This window comes from Corvus kubaryi, unplaced genomic scaffold (assembly GCF_017639235.1).
Source record: "Corvus kubaryi isolate FWS band 111438036 unplaced genomic scaffold, C.kubaryi_AGA036_p1.0 66, whole genome shotgun sequence".
Taxonomy (NCBI): Eukaryota; Metazoa; Chordata; class Aves; order Passeriformes; family Corvidae; genus Corvus; species Corvus kubaryi.
The window spans coordinates 32,957,709-32,969,037 of record NW_024582054.1 but is presented as its reverse complement, the minus strand read 5'-3'; positions in this window follow the sequence as shown (position 1 = coordinate 32,969,037).

Genomic DNA, 11,329 nt, shown 5'->3' with positions numbered 1-11,329 from the left:
GTAGGCACAACAGGATGGGGTACTGAGGGCTGTCTGTGGTGGGGGGCTCTGCTCCCACCAGCAGTGACAGGTCCAGCCCTCACAGCTGCTTCCTGACAGTGTGGGTCTGCACTGCCCACAGAAATCATTGAACAGAGCACAGGGGTTGTGCCGACTTTTGCCCTTGCAGTGACATTTCAGGGGGCCAGGACATTGGTGCTCCCCCAGTGTGTGACACTCTTGCTGTGCTCAAGGTGGGAAGCTGGAATACTGTGGTACTCCTGGGGCTTCCCTGGTGCAGCTCTGCCTGCAGCATTGCAGCTGTAGTGCTGTGAGTTTCCTCAGCTAATTAATCCTTCATTACAGAACCCCTTGGAAAGGTGATATGTTCATCCTGCAGCCCCTGGGAATTGGTTTGTCTGCATTTTGTGAACCTGAGATAGAGAAGGTCAACTTACGGTGTTCAAGTGAGTGAGGCTACATCAGACATGAACATAAAATACAAATCTCTTAATATTGCTTCTTGCCTTAGATATGAACAAATGGCAAGGGCAGCATGAAGTGATGAGATTTTGGGTCAGTTGTGGAGTTTGGTGTCTCAGGCTAAATGGGTGAAAGATTGTTTATCCATCTGAAGAAGGGAAGATGTTTAGAAAGCTGAGAGATCATCTGAGGATCCAAGAGTCACACTGTGTGTGTGCAATTCAAGCTTTCAGGATTGCTTTGCTGTAAGGGAAGGGTCTTCTGGCTCCCCCTCCAAGGGAGGGCAGGTATGGCTGTGCCTTGGGAGGGCTCTGTGCTCGCAGCCTCTTCTTCTGAGCTGGGCATTTGCTTGTGGTGCCCAGTGTGGGGCAGGCTCCATGAGGGAGGTGTGCAGTGATGGGGAGCCCCAGGGAGTGAAGGCCCAGGTGGTGGGAGGTCCAGAGAGCAGGGATCCAGTGAGCAGGAGGCACTGAATCCCTGGGCTTCTCCCTTCAGTCTCCCAACTCCTGTGTCTCTCCTTCTTAGTCATCAGAGGCATCATTCCCCCTCTGCTCCTTCCTTCTTCACCAGGAGCCTGACCCCTGTCACAGGTTGGACAGATGTTAATTCAAAATGTACCACTTAGAACTCATGAGACCTACCTGCTTAATTTCTGATCATCCAAGTCAAATAATGTTAGAAAAGGCAACTATTTTTCCCATCCCAATTTTAAAAAATATTATTTCTCTCTCAAACTGCCTGGGGTTTCAGCCACCCTCTTTTCTTCTGGACCCCCTTTTTTTTTTCTTCTCCCTTTTTCCTCCTCCCTCTCTTCTTTTCCTCCCCTTCTCTTTTCCCCCACCTTTGTAATTCCCTTTGGAAAGCAGCAGCCATCCAGGTCCCGGCCCGAGTGACTCATGGCAGGAGTGCTCAGAGCAGGGAAGGAGCCGCTGGAGGCAGCCCTTCCTCATGTCCCCGAGAGGAGCCGGTGACAGGGTGATGAATCACTGCAGTGCAGAGTTACTGTAATGATGAATTGTCATGAGTCTTAATTAGCAAATTGGTTAATTTTACTTAGAAAGTTGATGATTAGCGCAACAGTAAGTGCTTTGTGTATTCGTTGTAAGAGTCATTCAATATCACTTCTCCTTGGATAACTAATTGGGGAAGACTGTTCCACAGAGCTGCTGCTAGCACGCCTGGATCAGCCTCTTAAACAGTTCTGTAGCAGACACTGCTGCATCATCTGGATGCTGTAATCTAGTTAGGGGATGGGACTAATCACAGGACACTCCAAAAACCTGGAAGGGACAAGGAGCAAGTCAGTAAGGAACCTCTACCTGTTTAATTCATCAGTGCTCTGCACAGCTGCCTTCTATTCTAGCATGCCCTAAATGCCTTGCTGCTTGCTTTGAAGTTGGTTAATCTGGTTTGGCTTTATCTTATCTTTTTAAGGAGCCAGTTTCAGAATTACAGGCTTGTGACTGACAGTGTTCTCCTTTCTGCTCTCCTGAACTTTATGCTAAACCTTTACAGCTGTCATTGTCTCAGAAGAATGTAGCTTGCCTCAGGTGTAGCTTCCATCTCTCCATGCCCTCGCTGCCTGCAGTGTTAAAGCTCTGCCTTTGGAGCACGTAGAAGAGCAACTGAGAGCTGGACCGTGTTCCAAGGAAAAAAACCCAATACATTATGCACAAGATGTCTCCAGATTCCGCACTTTCTAATTACTCCAGGAGCCAGCACTCCTCTGTCAACAGCAAAATCCAAGTCTTGCTGCAGAGGTTGTTCCTTCTGTGTGGTTTAGCCTTGTTTTGGTCCTGTGCCTTGATTCCCATCATGTCAGGGATGTAAATAGAGTGAGGTGCTGAGGGGGACCCCAGGGGGGCTCAGGGAGAGGAGTAGGTGAGCTGCCATGAGGTCAGTGGGAGCAAAGGGTCTGCATGGAGCTGGAAAAGCTCTCGAGAAATGCCTGCAGCCCAAAAGGCAACTGAGAGAGAGATGCTGAACTGCCTTTGGTCTGACAAGTGTGACCATCACTCTCTCATACTTACCTGTCCCATAATACTCCATTCTAGACCTGATCAATGCTTGGCAGTGTCAGCAGATACTGGATTTATTGCCAGGGAAGGAAAGATGTTGCTATGACTACTCACCGAGTAATAGTGAGTAATTTGACTTTTAATTGTGAATTATTTAGCATCATCATTAGGTTGTGCTGGTGTAAAATAAACATGAACAGAATCAGGTCCATTAGAGTTGATATCTGGGTCTAACTTGCCCTGTGTAAATCAGGAGTAACCCTCTGGCAGAAGTGAGGTTACAATGACTGGAAGTTGAGCCAGAATCCAGTTTAATTTTCCAGGTTTACTGGGTGATGGGAAAGGCCGTAACTTCCCATTTACCCCCAAGTGCTGTGTGCCCCTCCCTGTGTCAGATGATGCAGCCCAAATCAGCCAGTGCTAAGGCTGCCTCTTTGCCCTGGTTAGACTGGGGCTCTCTGATTCCCTGAAAAGGGCAGTAATGGGGCAATTTGATACTTTTTGCAAACATTAGTGGACTCTGAGCATTTGTGTGCTAATATGTGTGCCTGCCATGCTCACTGGCAGAGACCAGGGTGCGTTTGGCTTTTGGATCAGGAAAGAAAATCACTTCTGTCAAATGGGAAGGGGCTAAACTGGTTAGAAGAGAACTATTTTTTTCTGGCTTCTACAGCTCTATTATGTGCGATGGAGACACTAACTGCCCCCATGTTAGAGAATTGCTGAGAACCAGACCCAGAGAGGATTGCCAAATCCTCCACTGAATGCCAGAGGAAGAAGCACTGTAAGTAAAAGTCATCTGTCGCAACTGAAAGGCTGAATGGTGACTTGAAAACTGTACAGTTAATTTAATTTTCCCATCTGTGCCATCCTGGCCCAGTCTCACGTGGGGCAGAGCACAGCAGCCTATTTTTACTTTTTATTCTGTGTTGTATTTAAAATGTGGCCGGAAAAGGGGGGAATGGGATGAGGAAGGTTTTAAACATTGGCTGCCACCTTAATTGCAGCCTAGCAATGAATGGCTGCAGGCTTCCTTGGACAGCTCCTCTGTGAATGTCAGACACAAATCCATCTGACACCTGGGGTCAGAAGTATTCTTCCGTGCTTTTTGTTAAGTCATCTTTCCCACTTTTGTGCCAAAGGGTCTGGCTAAATTGAATTGCATTTAAATGAGGTGAGTGTGTGATGGATCATCTGAGTGCTTCTGTTTCCCTCCAAGTTTTGTGACAAATCTCTCTAATGCAAACACCGTGTCTCATGCCTTGAACTCACTGCTGCAATTAAATACTGATCCTTTAAGCCTTATCTGGAAAAACAGTATAGTAATAGCAGTCCTGCATGTTTGCGCGGAAAAGGAGAGGTGTGCACGCAGCAGATGCTGGCAGAGCTCTGTTAATTCAGTTTGCAGGGGTCACAGTCACATTGAAGACACGAGCAGTGACATTAGCACGTCCAGACCTTCAGTGCAAGCTCTCCAGGAATTAGAGCATGTACTGCGATGCCTTCACTGCTGTGTCAGCTGAGTTGTGACACCACCACAGTTTTTATCAGCTCATTGTACAACTAAATGCAAATACAATGAGTCAAGGAAGAGTGCTGACCAGTCACTGAATCCCCCCTAAAACTGAGTTTTGCCTGAGTGATCAGCAGGATATCATGATTGACACTGGAACGAGACTGCAGGGCATACAGCTCGGTGATTAGTCAGTTCTCATTACCTGTTCCTCCAATTTACGTCAGCAAATCAGTGCTCCTGAATCAACGAGGACCTCAGGAGAAGCTAAACTTCCCCAAAACGCTGCCAGATGTCAGCAGAAGCTCCAATCCCCTTGCCTTGATGATTCTGTACTTTTACCACACATAATTAACTGTTAACGCCGTCCTGTTTCTGTCACTCCAGCCCTTCACCCGTGGGATGCTGATGAACGCTGTTAGTTTAGCTATGATGGAAGAGTCTGTGCCCAGCTCTGCTGTCTTGTGCTCCTGCACTTCATCTCATTTCCATGCTCATCCCAGCCAAGCAGGAACCCAGCCTGAGATCCCTTTTGTTACAGCTTCATCCCTCCATTTGGATCTTCCTCCCTCCTCCTTGCTGTCTTTGCAGTTTCCCTTGAACAGGTTATGGCATTTGGCTTTTATGGTCAGTCTCTGAAGTGGAATGTGAGTTAATTTTCCCCATACTATCCAAGATACTATGGGGAATATTTTTTTACATTTTTGGTATCTGCAGGCTGTGGAGAAAACTCACTTGTCACAGTGCCCTTCATTAAAAAGGTGTTATTTTTTTCCTCTTTTTTTTTCCCCTGTGACGTGTCAGGAATAATTAAATGCTGTGATTGCTTTGGCCTGCCTTCAGTGGGCATTTACCCAACTCATAAATACAAGAGTAGCTCCCCTGAACTCTGTTTCCACTCAGGTAGAGTTGTGAAGGTTTGTTCAACAGTGCTTTGAGGAAAACGAGGAACCCAGATGAGCATGTGTTTGGGAGGATCCCGAGTTGGTTGTTCTCTAAAACCCAAATAGTGTTGCTCAGATCAATTAAGATTTGCTTATTAACATTAAAAATACATTCATCCCCAGGTATTTTCACAGTCCCCTCTGCTTCCAAACTGGCATGGGCAGTGCTGCTGTCCAAAATAAATGAAGTGTGTGAAGACAGGCCATTTAAAGGCGTTGAGGAATGCAGCTGTTTCAGACCTTTTACATCTCACTCAGCTTTCACCTAATTTGTTAATGAGTATGTTTTCCCTGTGGGAAAATAAAGCTTTTCTCTCTGACATTTTATAGAGGGCCTACTAAACCTTCTTTTTTCCCTTTGGGTAAAATGAGTTGAACTGGCTTTTCTGGTGCCTTCTGTTTTCCCTAGAGGATCTGAGTTAGTCGTGAACCCTTTCTGTCCCCCAGGCCTTACGAACAGTATGATAGAAACCCTTAGATACCTTCCGAGTCTAGGCACAATGTGGGCAGCTGTAGGTTCACTAGGGAGAGGCTTGTTACTATCTAAAACATATTGGATATAGAGGTGAAGAGAAGAGTGTTTGCTCATTTTAGGTGTGAGCTAAAATAGAAGCCTGCCGAGGGATGCACGGTGAGTTTGCGACATCACTGGGAATTGCTGGATTTCCTGGGGCACCAGAGAACAGGATGTCTCCTCAGACCCAAGGATTTGCAAACATTTCCAAGTCTCCAGCCACCCTTGGGACACAGGTGTGTGCCACCTGTGGGAAGTGCCCTTCATCAGGGAAAGCAAACTGGGGACCAGAGCACGAAGCTCCCCTTGGTGTGACACTCATTGCGCCAGGCAGGCGGATGCATCCCTTGTGTAGCTGCAGACAAAATACTTTCATATTAACCTACTCTGTGCTGGCAAGAGCAGCTGGGATGGCTCCTTGTGCTCTTTGATTTATCCAGACAGGTACCAGGGTGTTTGCTGCACATTTCCTTAGAAGTTTGTCAGCCTGATACATGCTGTTCCTGTGATGCCTTGCAGAGCTCAATCGATGTCCTTCCCTGGCTGCAGGAGGAAAACGTGCTGAGCCAGCCTTGCAGGCTGCCCCAGCTATGGGACACCTGATCCTCAGGCTGGAAGAGCCCTTGGAGCCCGAGGTCTGTCTGACTCTCCATTTCTTTTTTCTCCCCATCTCTCACTTCATATTCTGTTTGCTGTCCATCCTGCTACATTTCAGGTGAACAACAGGTCTGTGCTGAAGAGGGGCGTTGTGTTGGTGTTGCAAAGGTTTTTCTTTGCAAAGGAAAACATCTTCATTCCATAGGTATTGATGAAGAAGAGTATTAATTTAAAACCTGCCCTAGATTAATGTAGAACAGCAAAAATAACAAGCAGGTGCTGTGAGTGATGAATGGGAGAAAAGGATTTGAACTGGCACTGTTCTACCACACAGGGAGTGTTTTACAGGAGACAAGGTGATTCTGTGTCATTTCTGCATTTGCTTTACTAAATAACCATCCACTCTTAAAAAATCATCATCTGCTAGGATGCTACCAAGAAAGAAGAAGAAAACTTGGAACTTGCTTTGAAACAGCACTCTCATGGGAATTCAAAGCATGGTTATTATTGTGCTGCTCGGAAAGCTGCTTTTCTGTCCAGCTTCCCTGTGATCCCTTTAGCTCTATCTGATACCAAAGGCTTGAGATCTCCAGAATAGAAATTAAATTCCACCTCTGTGGCCCAGACCTGATGACCTGTTGGAGTCACAGCAGATAAATTTACCTTTACAGTGAGTGCTTCCAGCTAAAGCTGTTGCTTTTTGGTCAAAACTGAACTTTTTTGGAAAAAAAAGGAAATTAAAACCATGTGATGCAGGTGTAGGAATAATAATTGACTTGAAATTGAGTAGGGATTATTCAGAGTGATGGCAGGCCCTGATCTTGCAGGGATTTAGGTGCTTCTTTTGTTCTGCTGGCATGTGTGAGTACACAGGACAGTCAGGAGGGCTCTCTCCTGGGGGATTTATGGGAGGCTGTGGCACGGCCAGGAGCTGTGCATTTGCGACAGCTGGGTGGGATGTAGCGCTTACAGCATCAGGCAGCAATTCCTTCTCCTAAATTGGGTATAAACCACAGCATTTCAGGAGTGGGCAAGTGTGGCTTAGGTGTCTGGTACAGGAACAGCAGCCTGGGGAGGGCAGGAGAGGGGTTTTCCCATTGCGGTTTCTGTTTTACTTTGCAAATGTGAAAACTGGGAGTGACTGGTGTCAGGCCTGTGCTGGGAGGTGGGCAGTGAAGAGCCTCAAGGGAAACTGGCAGAAATCATCATTTAAGTGTGAGCAGTCTGAAGGTGTCAAGTTACTGAGATGAGTACTGAGCTGTCTGGGTGTCTCTAATTGTGCTGCTCATAGCTGGTCATATTTTGAGTGTGATAAAATTGAACAGTACAGTTTTAAAACCCAATTTTGGGCTTTTCAGTGCTCTGTTACAGTGATGAAATCCAGAAATGGAAGGTGAATGTAGTTTATAAATTTTTTTTTTTCCAGTGAGCTCTGAAACAGTTTCTAACAATTCACTTAATTAGCTGGATTTCCAGCAGTACAAAATGTGACCATCTCAATTTAATTAAAAGCACATCTACATTGTGATAGTGTGGGGATTATGTGGAGGCTGGTAATAGCCTGATGGATTTTCATCCTGCTCACATACAATGTCATGGTTTAGATTGTTGTTTTTTATTATGGGCTTTTACTCTTCTTGCAAGAGTTTCCAGTGTCATTTCTGCTGACAGATGCTGCTTAGGACAGATTTATTTTTATTCCCTTACAGTTGAATTGGATCAAACGTCTTTTTCCATGTAGCTCAAGTTTCCACAATGGAGTTACTCCTAGCTGACTACTCTGAGAAGAAAATTGTAGTAATTTTTGTGACCTTCTTTAGCAGCAGTTGAAATGTTTTTTGGCACGTGTGCCTATAATCTATTAATTTCCACTTCCTGTCAATTGTAGGGATTCATGCTCATAAATAGTATGAAAAATTTTAATGCAAATAAAGAGGGAGAGAAAATCCAGAATTTGCTCTCTTTTTTTTTTTTTTTTTTTCCTAGCTGGATTCAGTGAGGTATTGAAACATGCAGGGCATTTGTTTCTGGCATTGATAAGGATCTCTCACGTTCTTATATAAAATGCTACATTAACAATAATCAGCCCCCATGACTTACAGCCCTGCTCAGTGCATAGCTTGCCTTTTTCTTGGGCTTCCTCTGAATCCACAGATCTGAAGGCTTTTTCCCTGTGATCTGAGAAAGCAAAATTCCTGACAAAACTAATGACTTGGGGCTCCTGCGGCATTTTAAAACCTTTTCTTTTTCCCCATGAGTGGCTGCCTAATGTGAGTGGGATTTCAGTGGCTGTTTGCATTATTTCCTCCCTGCAGTCGGGACATTCAGCCCCATTAGCCTGCCTGGCTGCTCGGCACAGCAGTGGCTCTCCGGTGAGGTTTTCCACCAGGTTTCCCAATCCACACAATTGAGATAGTTTATTGCCTTACATTTTGGGTAATGGTATCTGACATGGGATTTAAAAGCATTTTCAGGTCCTTTATGCTGTGATGTTGTGGCAAATCCATAAGATGTGAAGAACTGGAGATTTCTGAGCTGGTAGGAAGTGGAATGTTCTCAGCTGAAATCCTTCAGAGCAAGCAGTGACCACCCAGCAAGGAAATCAACTCTGAATCCTGGAAGAAGGAAGAGGAGAAAGTTCTGAATCATAGAATCAGAGAATATCCTGAGCTGGAAGGGACACACACAAGGATCATGAGTCTGACTCCTCGCCCTGCACAGACACCCCAACAATCCCACCCTGTGTATCCCTGGGAGCATTGTCCAAATGCTCCTGGAGCTCTGGCAGCCTTGGGGCAGTGCCCATGCCCTGGGGAGCCTGGGCAGTGCTCAATCACTCTCTGGGAGACGAACCTTTTCTTGATATCCAGCCTAAACCTCTCTTGACACAGCTCCAGCTGTTTCCTTGGGTCCTGTCACTGGTCACAGAGTGCAGAGATTGGTGCCTGTCCCCTCTGTAGCTGTAGCAGCTGATTTGCACTCTCTGTTCTTCCATTGTGGCTCCACTCCTGGCAGGACAGGCAGCCCTATCCCTCCAATGCCCTTCCAGGCTCGTGGCTCCAGTGTTTTTCTCTCTGTTAGCAGGACCCCCACCCACTTTCTGGGAGGCAGCAAATCCCATTCCTGGGAAGCGGCGATTTGCTTCTGATGCCAGGTGGAAAACTCTCCTGTGGACAAGAGCAATTAAACATCTGCAGAATCTGCTGCTGCTAAGCCCTGCCACAACCAGTCCTGGAATGGTTAGTATTAGGAATATTTGGCCTTCAGTTTTCACCTTGGAAGTGTGGGGTGGGGATGCTGCCTTTGGCTGGATCATGTGCTGCTCTCAGCAGCGCTCCTGCTAGAGTGGAGTGACTGGCCGGGATGTGCTGAGCCAGGGAAGCTCCAGGATGAAGCAGCAAAACGCTGCCTGGCCAGCTGATGGCCGGTCACACATTCCAAGTGTCCAGCCGCCTCCACACTCCCGTGGCCACCCCGCCAGCGAGGCCTCGCCTCCAGGCCCGTTTCACCTCCCAGGCAAAGGCACAGCTTCCGTCAGCATCTGCCTCATGCCGCTGCCTTTGTTTGCTCCGGATAGTTTGGGAATGCGACGGTAGCCTGCAGCTGAGTGACACGCATGGCTGGCCAAGAGGGGAATGCTGAGCTCTCCCCGCAGCTCCATGCAAATCCTTCCTTGATACCCAGTGCTACGGAGCGGTTGATTTCTCAAAGATGCTTTGGGACAAATAAACATATGGCTTGCTCTGAGCAACAGGACCTGGAAGTCAAACCAGGCTCCTCGTTGCCAGAGATCTGAAGAAATGATGGGAGGGTGCGTGCAAAGCCTCTCTGCTGCGCTGGGATAACTCCCTTTTGCCGGCTGCCTCCCGGCTGCAACCGGACACTGTGGATACCTGACCAGCCTCGGAACTTCCCCCCAGCCACCGCTGGCTCAGCTGTGCTGCTGAGCCAAAAAAGGTGCATATTCCTGTATTTTCCCCAAAATGTTTGGGATTCCAGGAAGCTGAGAGTTAATGTCAGTCCCTCAGCGATGGAGCTGGACAGGTGCCCTCGGTGACTTCTTGGGCTGTTTCGCTGTCCCCAAGTAACAGACAGAGCATCAGTTTCCATCCCCGTGGGTACCCACAGATCCGTGGTCAGCCGCTGAGCTGAGGCAGGAGAAGGAAATCTGCCCTGTGAGCACTTTGGGAAGGATCCACGTCAGAGGGAAGAAGAACTCGGGGCTCTAAGAAGTCAGAGCTGAAAAAATCCTGTTAATCTTCCTCCCTGCAGACTCCGCAGACTGCTGGGATGTCCCTGAATGAGCCCCTGGTATGTCTATGCTGCAGGCAGGGCTGCCAGGCAGTTTTAAGATATTTAAGTGAAATTGAAGGACAAGCTCTATTCCTGGTCTTGAGGAGGTGTCTGGTCTCCTTCATGTCCTGGAGGAGGCCTTGGGGTGTGCTCTGTGTGCTTGCCTTGGGCACCTGGAATCCCCACACCCACCCACCCTGCCAGCTCTGGGAAAAGGGGTGGAGAGGGATATGGTGGGAACTGGCTGGAACTGGGGGGGCGGGGGGTAATTAAGGAGGGTGGGGGTCTGGATGGGCGATCCCTGTGCCTGGTGGGTCTGGGCAGTGAGATCCCCGCATCAGGCCGGTCTGTGGAGAATGGTCCCCACGTATGGGTGGGGAGATCCCTGGGGACACCTGCGTGCCAGAGGTGGTTCCCATGCTTGGGTGGGGTTTGGGTGGATGTACCTGTGTTCCCTACGTGTGGGAAACCTGGGTGGGAGGATCCCTGTGTGCAGGAGGTCTGGGTGGGTGATCCCTGTCCATGGATGGGGTATGGGTGGGGAGATGCCTGGGGATCCCCGCCTGGTGGAAGTGTAGGTAGTTAATCCTCAGGAATAGGTGAGGGATTGCAGCATGGGGGAGCTTGGGGGTGGTGAGATCCCCACGTGGGGGAAGTCTGGGTAGGTGATCCCGGGGGATCCCCGCGTAGGGGGACTCCGGCTGGGTGATCCCTGGGATCCCCACGTGGGGGGAGTCTCGGTGGGTGAACCTCAGGACCAGGTGAGGGATCCCCACGTGGGGAGCTCGGGGAGCGATCCCCCAGCGCACGGGCGGCTCTGGGTGATGCACCCACACACGTGGCAAAGCCGGGCGGGCGCTCCCCGCTCCTGGGGCTCCCCCGTGGGTGGGCTGCGGCCGGGGTCCGTGCCGGGCAGGCCCGGGGGGTGCCGCCGGCCCTCGGGGGCTCCCGGCCGGGGCGGTGCCGGTGCCTTTAACGCGCGGGGGGG